The sequence below is a fragment of the Rhinatrema bivittatum genome, chromosome 1 (assembly GCF_901001135.1).
Source record: "Rhinatrema bivittatum chromosome 1, aRhiBiv1.1, whole genome shotgun sequence".
In the NCBI taxonomy this organism is placed as follows: domain Eukaryota; kingdom Metazoa; phylum Chordata; class Amphibia; order Gymnophiona; family Rhinatrematidae; genus Rhinatrema; species Rhinatrema bivittatum.
In genome coordinates, this window is record NC_042615.1 from 360,633,313 (window position 1) to 360,648,053 (window position 14,741).

At 43.8% G+C, this 14,741-nt stretch overlaps 1 protein-coding gene across 3 annotated transcripts in view; it reads left to right on the forward strand.

Annotated features, from left to right (window-relative positions):
* The first annotated feature begins 1,373 nt into the window (after positions 1–1,373).
* Positions 1,374–14,741, forward strand: part of CNOT6L (CCR4-NOT transcription complex subunit 6 like) — a 219,184-nt gene continuing 205,816 nt past the window's right edge. For 2 of the 3 annotated variants that reach the window (XM_029600451.1, XM_029600443.1), the window contains exon 1: positions 1,636–1,732. The gene's annotated coding sequence lies outside the window, so the exon portion shown is untranslated. Of the gene's footprint in view, positions 1,733–14,741 lie in introns of all 3 variants that reach the window. The other variant, XM_029600462.1, reaches the window with a different exon arrangement.

Genomic DNA, 14,741 nt, shown 5'->3' on the forward strand with positions numbered 1-14,741 from the left:
CTCATGCTCTCTCCATCTCCCAGAATTTATTATTACTGAAGAAAAATTCAGTATCCTGCATTATGCCTACATAGGTGTATGTGAACTATTGCCCTAAAGTAGTCCTTTGCTCATAAAAGAGATGGAGATGTGCAAGGGGAGTAATTTATCTTCAGAACAAAGGACACAAGAGGAGACTTTCTGAGACTAAATAGCTGCAAGTTTCATCATCTCTACAGGAAGGAATTCCATGGTAGAATAATCTTTCAGAAAGGGTTGTCCTGGTTAGTGCATGAATATGTTTAAGAGCAGAGTGGAGGAATACCTGAAGGACAAAAAAAATCAATAGGTATAAGGATCTTTAGATCACAGGTGCATCCAGATGGCCCATGAAGAGAAGATATTTATACTAGGAACCACAGCTGTTTATATGTGCCGTTCTCTAAACTGCCACTAGGGAGCTCAGAAAAATTGCTTAAGAAGGTTTAACACAATGGACTTCTTTCTGATCTCTCAGCCTAACCCTTGATTTGCTCTGCTAAGTCATTTTGCTGAGTGTAACTGCACTTCATTTGTACACTGAACGACCTACTGAAAGCTTGCTACCAATACCTTGTTAAAACAGCATAAACACAGGATTTCAAAAAGGATACGTTTCAATAGTATTTAAAATACTTTAACGAATTTTCCTGATTGAAATGGTAATATTTTGCACAAGGTAATATATATTTCTTTACAAATGTTGCCCCCCCCCACTCCACCCCACCCCATTATTTTAAGGCGTACAGCTCCAGTGCTATACATAAGCACTATTGCAGAGTGTGGGTAAAGCAAGATATTGACATCTGCTTGTTCTGCAGCAGATCGTAAGACAGAGTGCAATGACACTCTTAAACAACTGTGAATAAAGATCATTACTTCAAACGTAAGAAAACGGCCCTCAGCGAGGTGTAGATGTGGCAAAGGTGAAGGCGGTGGTGGTGGGGGCGACAGAAGTTAGCATAGTGCATGGGGTTGGTGGCGGGAACGTGGGATTTGATGTCAACATCTGGGGCATACGGAGCATAAAAGCAGCAAGTGAAAACCCCAGTGGCAGGGTAATTGGCGCTGCTCTGATCCCCGCACCCCTCATCCAGTTCTGCCGCGTATTGCTGGAGAAACTGGAATTTGTACGCTGGAGCTTCACCTGCTGTTACATGTAAATGTAAATAAGACTGAAAATTCCCAGCTGCAAAGTGGCAGTGGGCAGGCAGTGAGAGTAGGTCAGCGACGGCCGGGAAGGTAGCGAGGAGCTGTTTTGCAAAGCTTGACGCCCCGCCCTCCAACCCAACTGCACATGAGCAGTGTGCCCCGCCAATGAGAAGCGCAGGAGGCGGCAGCAGCCCCCGCCGACATCCCTCCTCTCACATTGCGCGCGCAGCCGCTGGGGACCTGCAATATTTACATCCCCGAGCCGCCGCTTTATCGCGCCCGGGCTGCGAGTCCCCTGGGAGCCACTGCGGCCACCACCCGCGCCGAGAGAACGCGGAGAGGAGGCCGCCGCCCCGCGTCCGAACAGCGGAGCCTCCCGTTGGGGGTCCCCTCGTCCTTCTGATTCCCTCCCGCCCGCGGGCTGCCTGCATGTCTGTACTGCGCCCAGCCCCGCCGCCTCCTCCTCCGCCACCTCCTCCTCCTCCCACACCGTTGCCCCGTCGCCACCACCACCAGCAGCAGCAGCACGAGGAGCAGCACCCCGCCACCGCGCTGGATGCAGGTAAGTGGGCGCCTGCCGCCCCCTCCACCCTTTCTTGTCCGTACAGGATCACTGTCCGAGCGAAGTCGTCTTTATTTTTTCGGCGGTGTCTGTCTGTCTGTCTGGGTCTCCTCTTTCCCCTTCCCCGGGCGTCTCGTTCTTTGTGCCGCGCGCGCGCGACGGTCTGGCGGAGGGGTCCGGGGAATAATAATGCACGCGCGCTCCCGGGCCCAGCGCCTAGACGTGTGCGCGTCATAATACGCGTGTGCCAGGGCACGAGTGCGCGGTGCGTTTTGATGTTAACTGGCGTGGAGAGTGACAGGGTCTGTGTGTAATACAAGTACATCGAGACTGTGCGTGCGTGTGTGTTATGTGTGCAATATATTTAACGCTGGGGCACGAGGCCTCTCGCTCGCTGTGGGGCAGCCGCGAGCCCGGGAGGTTCTCCCGTTGAAGGCCTCGCGCTCGGGACACCAGCCCGGGCCTTCGTGCTGGGGAGCAGCTAGAAAAAAAATATTATATATCTAAATACTTTTTTTTTTTACTCTTGAAGAGTGTAGGAGGCCAGGTACTTTAGAACTCCCCCCTAGCCTTCCGAAGGTGACATTTTTTGGAGCTGCTGCTTTGCTGGTTGATGTTTATCTAATTTTAGACAGTGTAGGTTTTAGTTCTCCTCATCGGGATTGCTCTCCTTCACGCACCCCTGGCGTTGTTTCTTCAGCACTTGTAGATCTTTTTGAGGGGTGCATATCGAACCCTGATGTTTCATGTATTATTGATCAGGGACTGAACATTTACATCATGGATTTGAGTAGAAAATATTAATTTTTTTTTTTGCTTGTGTTAAGAAGAAAAAAGTGTGCATTGAGGAAAGTACAAGTTAAAATGTCGTTGGAGGAACTTGTTGACTACGATAAATAACTGTTGATTATGGCTTTTCTCAGAAAAAGTTTATTTACAATCGTCTACTCTTTCTGACACTGCTGCTGTTTGGTCCTTTTTGTAAGGCACCCTGGATCAAATTCTGACCAGATGTTATTAATTCTAGCACACAGTTTTAACCCTCAACTTATTATGTTGATCCCTGAGCTGTTTTTACTCTCTCACAAACTTCCTATGCTGTGGTGCTCCCCATCCCTATAGGAAAACAATCTAGGCAAATCACACTCTTTCGGAGCCTGATTCGCGAAGTCTTTTCTCCCATTCTGTGTCTGGGGAAAAATGTTTAGTGAATGAGGCCTTCAGTTTGTAAACACTACTGATGGGAGATGGTGCAAGAACTAAAAAAAAAAAAAGTGCCTTACTGAGCAATCTCTGGTTCTCCTTCAAATTTTCATTTAAAAAGAAAATGATAGCAACATGGTGGCAGAAAAAGACCATATGGCCCATCTAATTTGCCCATCCAGCTCATTTATCTAGTCCTTATTATTCCCATCCTTCCTCAAAGATCCCCCTGCATTTTTCCTATGCTTTCTTGAATTCAAATACCGTTTTTGCCTCCACTGTGAGGCAATTCCATGCATCCACCACCCCACTCTGGGGCCAATGCAATAAAATTTGCAGAAAGCGGGCACTGAATTTTCAGCACCCGCTTTCTTAGCGCATGCATGGCACCTGCAAGGGGGTGCCATGCAATAAACAAATTAGGGGGTCGCGCTAGCAACCACGACCCCGTGGTTACCGGCGGTCTGCCGGTTATGAGCACTGATGCCGATAAACTCTGCATCGGTTTTCGTAACTGCAATCAGCCGGTTATGAAAAGCGACGCCGAGCATATAGGCGTCCGTCTTCAAAGCGGCTGGCAGAGTTTTTTTCTTTTTTTTTTTAACTTTTTTCAGTGCGCTCAGCTATTAACGCCTGCTCCAGGCAGGCGTTAATATCTGAGTGGTAAATGTGTGTCTGAAACGCACATTTATTTTTTTACATTTGGAGTGAATGAGTAATAGCCTCATTCACATGCATTTGCATGTTTTGAGCGCTAACTCATTCACTCTTTGTTGGACGCGCTTTAAATAGGCGCTAATCCCCCTACTGCATTAGGGGGGGTGGATTAGCGCCTATTTAACCCACGTCCGATAGCGGGTTAAACAGTGCGCTCTGAGTGCACTGTATTGCATCTGACCCTCTGTAAAGAAATATTTCCTAAGATTACTCGTGAGTGTACCCTCTTTCACCCTCATCCCATGACCCCTTGGATGGGCAGCATCGTTTAGAAGCCTGTCTCTTGCTTTTAAATGACATTGTCTATCCTTTTGTTTTTAAATGAAAAATGAAGACACAGAGATTGCCCAATAAGGGATTAAAAAAGAATTGAAGTTCTTGCGCCATCTCTTATCTGCGAAATGTTTACAAACTGAAAGAAGTGTGATTTCCCTAAGTTGTTTTCCTTTAGGGCTGGGTAATACCAACAGCATAGGAACTTAGTAAGAGAGAGCATAAAAACAGTTGAGGGGCCAATGTAATAAGCTGAGTGCTTTTTATAACTCCCAGTATATTAAGCTAATGGTATGTTAATGCACCTGGAGTTAAAATAATGCACACAAACCAGAAAATGTGCACAAAGAAAAGGTGTAAATTACAGAAAAACATGATTTATGTGCACAAAATATGATTTGTGAGCACAAAAAAGCATTCTGCATGTAAATACCGAGTAACCTATTAAGAGCACAACTTTTGTGCTCTTAACTTGAATATCGGGACTTGAACTTTGGATTTATGCACAGAAAATGTGCTTAATGTGCACAAAAATGTTTTCAGTGCATGCAATCCCTACTGAATGCCCTGGCAGCAGAACTCCAGTTTCTGCAGGTAGACTGACATCAGCTCTCGAAATTTTACACCACCTCAGACTAAAAATTAAATTTCCAGGGCTAAGAAAACACAAGGTAATCCAGCATATCTCTCTCTGTCTGGCCCATCTAGTCTGCCCAGCCGACCAATTAATTTAGCGTTATAATTTTCAAACGAGGACACTAAGGAATACAGAGTTCTATGCATCCATTTTTTTTAATGTGCAAAACTTGTCACTTCATCAGTGGTAAAATTTGTGCACAAAAATGCACGGACAGGTAGTGGGATTATACTATGCGCTCTGCCAAATTTATTTCATCAGCCTCTGAGCTCTTCTTATGCCACCCTCCCCTTGCACATACATGCCTTTTCTTTTCTTTTGTAGAGAGGTGTGGGATGGGTGTTTTAAAGTGTTTTAAGGAAAATACTTGTGTTTCAGCATTTAAAAATCCCTCTCCCAAATTAGGTGCAGGTTGGGCAAGTTAAGCAGACTGAGGGCAGTTTCCCCCAGGGCTTGTGCTCTTAAACAGAAAAATTGCATAATTTGATGTCTTGTAGGGATAGAGAGATGCTAAAGGGCAGCAGGAGAGAGAACTTCTGTGCTTGGGAGATTTCTGCACCTCCCATGCTTTTTCTAGTTGTGCTAAAAGGATTTATCCTTCATGCTTGCAGATGATTCACTGAATCTGAGTAAAAAGTGTTGTGCTTCTACTTTGGTACAGGGCCTAGAAATTAAATGCTGCTTGTGGAAAGCAATTACAGTTGGATTAATTCACAGCTTCATCACAATGGTGCCATTAGAAATGTATTTATTTTTTTAAATTATGCATTGAAAACGTTGTGTTGTGGATTGAGGACTGGTTAAAAGATAGAAAACAGAGAATAGGGCTAAATGATAAATTTTCCCAGTGGAGAAAGGTGAATAGTGGAGTTCCCAGGGGGTCTGTACTAGAGGACTGCTGCTTTTTAACATATTCATGAATTGATCTAGAGATTGGAACTGCGAATGAGGTGATCAAATTTGCGCATGATACAAAAATTTTCAAAGTTGTTAAATCACAGGAGAATTGTGAAAAATTGCAAGAGGATCTTGCAAGACTGGGAGCCTGAGCATCCAAATGGCAGATGACATTTAATGGGGACCAGTGCAAGTGATGCCTGTAGGGAAGAGCAACCCAAATTACAACTACACATTGTGCATTGAAAGTCACCATCCAGGAGAAGGATCTAGGCATCATTGTGGATAATATGTTGAAATCTTCTGCTCAGTATGCGGTTGTGGCCAAGAAAGAAAATCTACCTTATAAATGGCCTGTGACCGACGGCCCGCAAATGCGCAGTAGAGCGCAGCTCTACTGCGCATGTGCGGGCAAGGATGTCGATCAGAAAAAAAAAATGGCGGTGGGGCCGCAGGAGCGGGAGGAGAAGCAGCGGCGCCGCGCGCGGTGCCGCTGCTTCTCCTCCCCAGATCTGCCGGCAGATCTCGGGGGGGGGGTGTCACTCCCGCGCCCCCCCCACCGAGATCTGCCGGCAGATCTCGGGGGGTCACTGCCGCGCGCGCGGGAGTGACCCCCCCCCCGAGATCTGCCGGCAGGAGCGGGAGGAGTTAATGGAGCCGGGTGAGGGTTGCGGGAAGTCGCGCTTACGGCGCCGGGAGGAAATGGAGGTGGGTGAAGGGAGGGAGAGGGGGACTGAGTGAGTGGGAGGGAGGGAGAGGGGGACTGAGTGAGTGGGAGGGAGGGAGAGGGGGGACTGAGTGGGAGGGAGTGAGGGAGAGGGGGGACTGAGTGAGAGGAGAGGGAGGGTGGAGAGGAGTGGGTGGGGGAGGGGGGTGGTGAAGAGTGAGGGGAGAGAGAATGAGGGGGAGGTGAGAGACAGAGGGATGTAGCCCGTTTTAACGGGCTTTACGGCTTGTAGAATGCTAGGGATTATTAGGAAAGGAGAATAAAACTGAGAATATCCTAATGCCTCTGTATCGCTTCATGGTGCGACTGCACCTTCAGTATTGTGTGCAGTTCTAGTTACCACATCTCATAGATGATATAATAGAATTAGAAAAGATACAGAGAAGGGTGAGCAGAATGATAAAGGGAATGAAACAATAACCCTATGAGGAAAGACTAAAGAAGTTAGAGCTGTTCAGCTTGGAGAAGATATGGCTGAGGGGAGATATGATAGAGATCTATAAAATCATGAGTGGAGTGGAACCGGTAAATGCAAATCATTTTTTTGCTCTTTCAATAAGCACAAAGATAAGGGGACATTCAATTAAGTTATAGGTTATACTTTTAAGATACATAGGAGAAAATATTTTTTTTACTCAATGCATAAGTAAACTCTGGAATTTATTGCAGGAGGATGTGGTTAAATCCTAGTGTAGCTTGTTTTAAAAAAAAGGTTTAGACGAGTTCCTAGAAGAAAAATCCGTAAAGCATTATTAAGGTGGACCTGGGGAAATCCACTGCTTATCCCTGGGATAAGCAGCTTGGAATCTATGGACCTTTTGGTTTTTTGCCAGGTACTTGTGACCTGGATTGGTCACTGTTGGAAACAGGATACTGGACTTGATGGACCTTATGTTCTTATCAGAGTCTCTTTTTTGGTGATTCTTATGAATATATCTGCATGTCAATCAGGATCAAGAGTCACTTTAGTGTGTGTATATATTCTGTCCACCTGAAAAGTAGCATTCATCTCTTGGCTATCAACCCTTGTTGTCCCCAGCTCGACCTTATTACATTTTGTGTGTGTTTGCATTAGGCAGCTTGTTGTTGTTGTTGTGATTATTATTATTAGTGGGGAAGGGAGGCTGGCGCTATATTTGAGCAGCATGTATTTTGATGTTATGCTTTTTCTTGATTAATGATGTAGATTGGATGGATCCAGACAAATATACATAAACAGGCCAGTGAAAATCTGCATATGTGGATTCCCCAAGAATATAAAGGCCCTGGAAGAAAAAAAAAAATGGGAGTTTCACAAAAAAATGTGTGTGTTTTATCTTTGGCCTGTTTGTAGAATTTCAGGATATTTTCTACATCTCGGGACTAGGTGGGGAGCATGCTATAGATTTGTCTGTGTTTTGGCACCCTGTAAAGAGGCCTGTCAGTCTGTCGATCTCTCTGCCCTTGACCTCTACTGGATGTATCCAGGTGTGGCTTTTTAGGGTCTGACGTTTAAAGGATTTTTCCCATTCTTGTGTCTGTCTGGGGCGGGACGTGCTTAGCATATAGTCTACCCTTCCATTCTACTCCTTCCTGGTGAGTGTTTGGCTTCTGATTGAGAGTTTTCACTTCCTTAGTTCTGGTCACTTAAAAACTTTTTTAAATTAACTTTTTGAAGTAGCATTTCATCCTAGCTGATTTTATTTTGAGTTGGTTGAAGTGCCTCTTTAGCAGCTATTCTTCCTTACAGGACACTTGTTTTCCCTTATAGACGCCTGACAGCTCCTGTCGGTGAGGCCCAGTTTGTGAGGGGGAGGGGCGAGTCCTTTTATTAAGGAGATGACGGGGTTTGCTCGGGGCAATTTAATGCTTGGTAGTGAAAGTCCCTTTTCTTCTTCCTGGCTTTAGCTGGCAGATTATTGTAACTAGGATATTATTGAACGGATGTGTGTGTGTTTTTCCCCAGTAACGTGCAGAGGAGAAATTTTAAATTGTACCCTTATATACATTTTATTTTATTTTTTTAATTTAATTTATAATTTTGGGGTAACAGTATCCAAACAAGAAGCAGTTCCCCTGCTTGTTATGGTTCAATACATTATAAAACTTTCAGAGCAAGAAGTACAGCAGTAATAACTCCAGTAGATCCACATAAATCAACATTGTTTAACAATAAACCTCATAGTTCCGTATCTCGAAAGTGTTTTGTCATTATTTCTCACATATTCCCTATCCCTCCCCTCTGCCCCCTCCCCCCCTGCTGAGTTGCCTGGTTGATTCACACAGCTTGTGAATCTCCCCTTAGCTGCACTTGCCATGTTAACAGTGGTTGCCATCGAGTAACAAATTTAACCATTTGGTTGTCGCTCACTGCAGTCAATATTATTTGGTTTATGAGATCTGCATGTGAAGATGTTACAGTTTCCGATGAGATATTCAGTAGGAAAAACACCTGGTCTCTACCAATACGTTCCCCCACAATACCATATATCAATACCATATATATATCCCTCTTTACAGCCCCCCCTGCTGTAAATACCTCCTCCTGTAAATACCTCCACCTCAATTACAGTTACTCTTCTCTACTTTCTTAGCTGCTATCCCGTCCTCCTCTTTCTATCCCCCCCACTCCCGCCCCTTTTCTCACCCGCTCCCTGTGTTTTGTAATTTTCCTCCTTTCTCAAGTTTATTGTAAACCGGCGCGATGTGTCCGCACGAATGCCGGTATATTAAAAGCTGTTAAATAAATAAATATCAGTTGGATTATATCATCCCAGTATCAAGTAATTTTGGGGCACCCCCACCACATATGAAGATAATGCCCCACTTCACCACACTCTCTCCAACAGCAGTCTGATACCCCTGAATAAAACCGATGTAGCTTGGCTGGTGTAATATACCAATGGTAAAGCATTTTATAGCTATGTTCTATTAAGGATGCCGAAACTGAGCAATGCCTGATAGAGAGGAAACGTCTTGTCCACTGTGTAGGGGTCAGAGTCACTCGAAAGTCCCTTTCCCATTGGGTGATATATGAAGGAGTATGTTGTAAATCTGCATTTAAAAATTTTTAGATCTGTGCAATGAACCTTTTAAGTTTCCCCGCTTGATCACAAAACCCTTCAAACAGTGTTTTTCCCCCTACTCAGATCATCTTTAATAGCCTTCTGAGAGACACAGTGCCGCAGCTGACAATAAAAGAAATAATCAGAGGGGGGTAGATCATGAATCTGCATCAGCTCTGGAAATTCACGTACCTTTCCCCTGTTCCATATGTGCTCTAGTCTAGAACAGCCATTTCCCTCCCATCTCACTGCCCTGCTTCTAGATTCTCCGGGCTTAAAATCTAAATTTAAAGAAAATAGGAAACATTTTCTCAGAACTCCAATCACCCACCAGTTTGGCTTTCCATTGATCCCAGATTTTCAAGGTAAGACCTACCGAGGGGATACTATTGCCCATCACTGTTCTATCTTTGCTAGGCAGCCATACCTGAGATGCTGGTGATATTCCCTGCATAAGGTCCGTTTCCAATTGTACCCAGCGTTTGCTCGCATCACTGGTATGCCAATCTAAAATGGGACGTAACTGGGAAGCTATGTAGTATCAACGAAGACAAGGCAGGCACAGTCCCCCTCTCTCCTTTGATAGGAATAATACTGGACGACTGACTCGGGGAGGTCGTCTTCTTCAGATAAACTGGAAAAGCTTCCTCCGCCAGCTCCGAAGGGCAGCCGCTGGTATTTCAATTGGTAAGGTCTGAAGTAGATATCCTAATCTGGGGAGAATATTCATTTTAACAGTTGCTATTCTGCCCGTCCAGGACAGATCTGTTCGGTCCCAAGTTTGGGGATCAGCAGAGATTTTTCCCCAGAGTCCCCTCGTAGTTTATCCTATAGAGGTCTGCTAGATTTGAGCTAATCTTTACTCCTAGGCATTTCAAGGCCGTGTGGACTATTTTAAAGGGAAATGTCTTTTTGGTCTGTCTTAAAAGGTCCTCAGAGAGAGTGACATTCATCAGTTCAGATTTATCCATGTTGAATTGGTATCCGGATACCGCACTAAAGATTTGAAACTCCTCAGTCAGAGGTGCCAAGGAACTATCAGGGTTGATTATAGCAAATAAAATGACATCCGCAAACAGCGTAAGTTTATACCCTTGATCTCCACTTTGACCCCCCGAATCCCCGTAGACTCACGAACACGCATGGCCAATGGCTCTAAATATAAAGCAAAGAGAAGCGGGGACACAGGACACCCCTGCCTAGTTCCCCGCTCTATCCCAAATGACTTGGAGTAGCCTCCATTCACCTTAATACAGGCACTTGGATACTATATAGCTTTTTAATCCAGGTTAAGAAGTTCCCTCCCAGCTCCATTTTTTCCAGCACCGAAGATGGGTAGTCCCAATGTACGAGGTCGAAAGCCTTTTTGGCGTCAACAGTAAGTAATATCATGGGTAGCTGTGCCGTCTGTGCTCTCCATAGGTCTACTACCCGTCGCACATTATCAGCAGCTAATTGGCCAGGTACAAAACCTGTCTGATCTGGGTGGATCAGGTAGGTAGCTACACGGCTAAGGCGTGTCGCCAAAAGTTTTGCTAGTATTTTTAAATCTAAATTTATTAAGGATATGGGTCTGTAGGACACACATTGAGTGTTGTCTCTGCCCGGCTTAGCTAGAATAGTAACGCCCGCTTTATTTGCATTTGTTGTAATTTGGCCTTCTCCCAAGAGACTGGTAAAGGGTGAGATATTACTGCTTCCAGTTTCTTATAGAAACCAGCCGAGAATCCATCTATTCTGGGCGACTTCCCCAATTTCAATCCTTTAATGGCCTGACTGACTTCCAACTCTGTAATACTATTATTGAGGCCTGTTATGTGGGACTCATCCAAGTGCGGGAGTGTAATATCCACTAGGTAGTCATTTATCGCTGCTTGAGAGATATCCGATCTCCCAGTATATAGCTGTTGGTAAAATTGGGTAAATCGTTGGCAAATGCTATTGTTATCAGTAACCAACTCCTTATTTTCAATATTTAGCTGTGCACCGCTCGTGCTCTAAGTTTCCGGGCCAGCTGTTATCCTGCCTTGTTACCCCTCTCAAAAATCTCTTGTTTGGCTTTATGTAACTGAAATACTACTACTTTTATGGTATGAAGCCCTCTCAATCAATTTACCCCTGGCTACTGCTTTAAAGCATTCCCATACCGTGGTTGCAGAGACGTCCCCAGTATTATTCTCCAATAGATATTGTTCCATTTCCTGTTCTAAAGCAGTACAGTATTCCTGATCGTTTAATAGGCTCTCATTCAGCCTCCAATACCTCTCCCCTGACTGAACTCCCAGTCCTTTCAATGTAAATCAAATGGCCGTATGATCAGATCAGGTTTTGGGTGCTATCCCCATCTCCTTAACTTTATTGATCAATGCTTTATCAACTAGAAAATAATCAATCCTTGAATACGATTGGTGTGCCTTAGAGAAAAAAGTATAATCGCGTTCAGTAGGGTGAAACAGTCTCCATGCATCTATTAGGTTCCATTCCCTCATAAGCAATTTTAACCCCTTTCTATTGGATCCTGAATAACCTCCACTTCCACTACTTGAATCCAAAAACGGGTATCTAGTCAGGTTGAAATCACCTCCTATAAGAAGCATGCCTTCGACCCACTGCTTCATAGTATTAGATAATTTCACCAAGAACTGTCCCTGTCCAGTGTTAGGCACATATACATTTACAAGTGAATATAAAGATTTACCTATCAAAAATTTCAGAATGATATACCTCCCTTCTGTGTTTCTCAGAGCAGATAGCACTTCATTATAACAGACCAGGAAAAGAGTACCCCCATCCCACCATATTTGTTATCCTTAGTGGCGGCTGAAAAGTATTGTGTGGAAAAATGATTGGAAACCAATAATCTCTCATATTTTTTCTTAAAATGAGTTTCCTGACATAGTATAATGTCTTCCTTATCTTTAATGGCATCTTGCAAGAGACATTTTGTATTTATTTATTGAGTTTTATATACCGTCATTCGGTTTCGCCATCATAATGGTTTACAAGGTTAAGGAGGTTAACAAGGTTTTCAAAAAGGTTCAAATGATTGTTAACATAGAGACATCATATACAAGTTATTTGCTGTTCAGTTTTTTACGTTTGAATTCTGTTATAATATATACTCATGTTGAGTTTCAGTTTTCTTAAGGTTAGGTCGGAGGGGGTTGGCTTTGTTTTGTTCATTGGGTGAGTTGGTATGCATTGGTGAACATCCATGTTTTTAGATCTTTTTTGAAAGTTTTTAGGTTTTCTTGAGTTCTGAGTTCGGTTGGGAGGGAGTTCCAGAGTTTCGGGCTTTCTAGAGAGATTGCTTTCTTTTGGGTTGAGGTGAATTGTTTGGAATGAGTAGGTAGTGTCTTTAGAAGTCCTTTATTTGCTGATCTGAGGTTTCTGTTTGGGGTAAGAACATAAGAAAATACCATACTGGGTCAGACCAAGGGTCCATCAAGCCCAGCATCCTGTTTCCAACAGTGGCCAATAAAGGCCATAAGAACATGGCAAGTACCCAAAAACTAAGTCTATTCCATGTAACCATTGCTAATGGCAGTGGCTATTCTCTAAGTGAACTTAATAGCAGGTAATGGACTTCTCCTCCAAGAACTTATCCAATCCTTTTTTAAACACAGCTATATTAACTGCACTAACCACATCCTCCGGCAACAAATTCCAGAGTCTAATTGTGCATTGAGTAAAAAAGAACTTTCTCCGATTAGTTTTAAATGTGCCCCATGCTAACTTCATGGAGTGCCCCCTAGTCTTTCTACTATCCGAAAGAGTAAATAACCGATTCACATCTACCTGTTCTAGACCTCTCATGATTTTAAACACCTCTATCATATGTATGTAGTTTTATGGAGGAACTTAACCAGTTTTCTTGTTTTTCATATATGATTTTATGAAGTATTGATAGTATTTTGTATTCAATCCTGATTTTTATTGGTAGCCAGTGTAGTGAGATAAGTGTTGGAGTGATGTGGTCATCTTTTGTAGATCCAGTGAGGATTCTTGCGGCTGTGTTTTGTAGGATTGGGAGTGGACGGATAATGTTTAGAAGTAAGTTGAAAAGGAGTGAGTTACAGTAGTCAAGGTTAGAGACAATGAGTCGTTGGTGGAAAGGAAAGGTTTTAATTGACGGAGTGTTAGTAGTTTATGATATCCGTCTTTGATTTTTGTTGCGATGTGGTTTTTGAAAGAAAGTTCCTTGTCAATTATTACTCCAAGTTTGCAGGCATGATTGACTGGAGATATAATCGTATTTTGGTTCATTAGGTTGAATGGTGGAAGTTGAGGAAAGTTGTTCTTTCTGTCTAATATGATTGATTATTTATTTAAAAACTTTTATATACCGGTATTAGTGGGGACATCATACCGGTTTACATTTGAACAAGAAAGGCTTGAAGTTACATGTTAACAGGGAGAGTGAACTGGGAGGGGGATAACAAGGCGCAGTGTGGAAAGACAGGGAAACGTAACATTAACAGGCATAAATTAACAGTATAGCTAGTTCCTTAATATTATGTGATCACCAGGGGGTGGTGCAGGGATGGGGTGGGAGGGAATCTATTCTGGATAGGCCTTTTTGAATAGTAGAGTTTTCAGTTTCTTTTTAAATTTGAATAAACATGGCTCGAGGCGCAAGTGTACAGGGAGGGAGTTCCAGAGAGCGGGGCCTGCTATGGAGAGAGCACGCTCGCGAGTTGAGTTATTTCAGCCTTGTTGAAGTTAAGGATGAGTTTTAAGTTGGTTAGTAGGAATTCAGCCCTTTAACATTCCAAGATCGTATTTTAAGTTCCCCCATGGTTATACCTACTCTACACGAGATTCGCTCCTTCCTCCTATTGTATGTACCTCCCGCAGTGTATCACCCCTTCCAGAGGACGTGCGCCTCCATCGCCCACCACGTTTTCCCTTCAGTCGATGACCAACACAATGTTCTATATTACCTCGGTGCTTCTCAGACTGCTTTCCCTCTACCAAATATTAATTCTTGCCTTCCCTCCCCCAAATGCACCACTTCTGGAGCAGAGGTCTGATGTTACACATATTGCCCCGATGTCCACGGCACCCCGCGCCCCCCTTATTAGAACACCTACTGTTGAAATTACCCTCAATTATATAGTACTGAAATTACTGTGAAATTGTAATTCTCCCTTTATAGCTAGCCCACCAGCTTATAGCAAAAGTCCGCATGGAGCTTAAGAAAGTAAAGCACAGTTCCGTCCTCGCGTCCTCTCTGTCTTCTCTTGTGGTGGAGAATCCTCCTGACTGTCTCCTGAGCCGCTTGCCTCTGTACTGGACCTGCTGCCATCTCTGAGACTTCTCTGATGCAAAAGTTGAAATCTGTGTGTTGTCTGCATCATCCAAAGTTTTCGTGAGACCAGCTGCCCGCAGCAGCGCGATAGTCCTCCACCGTCTTGACTCTCATGGTTACCCCTTGAATCGTGAGTTGTAGGCCAAACAGAAATAGACACTTGTATCGATGGTTGCTCGCCCTTTAAAACTGCAGGATTT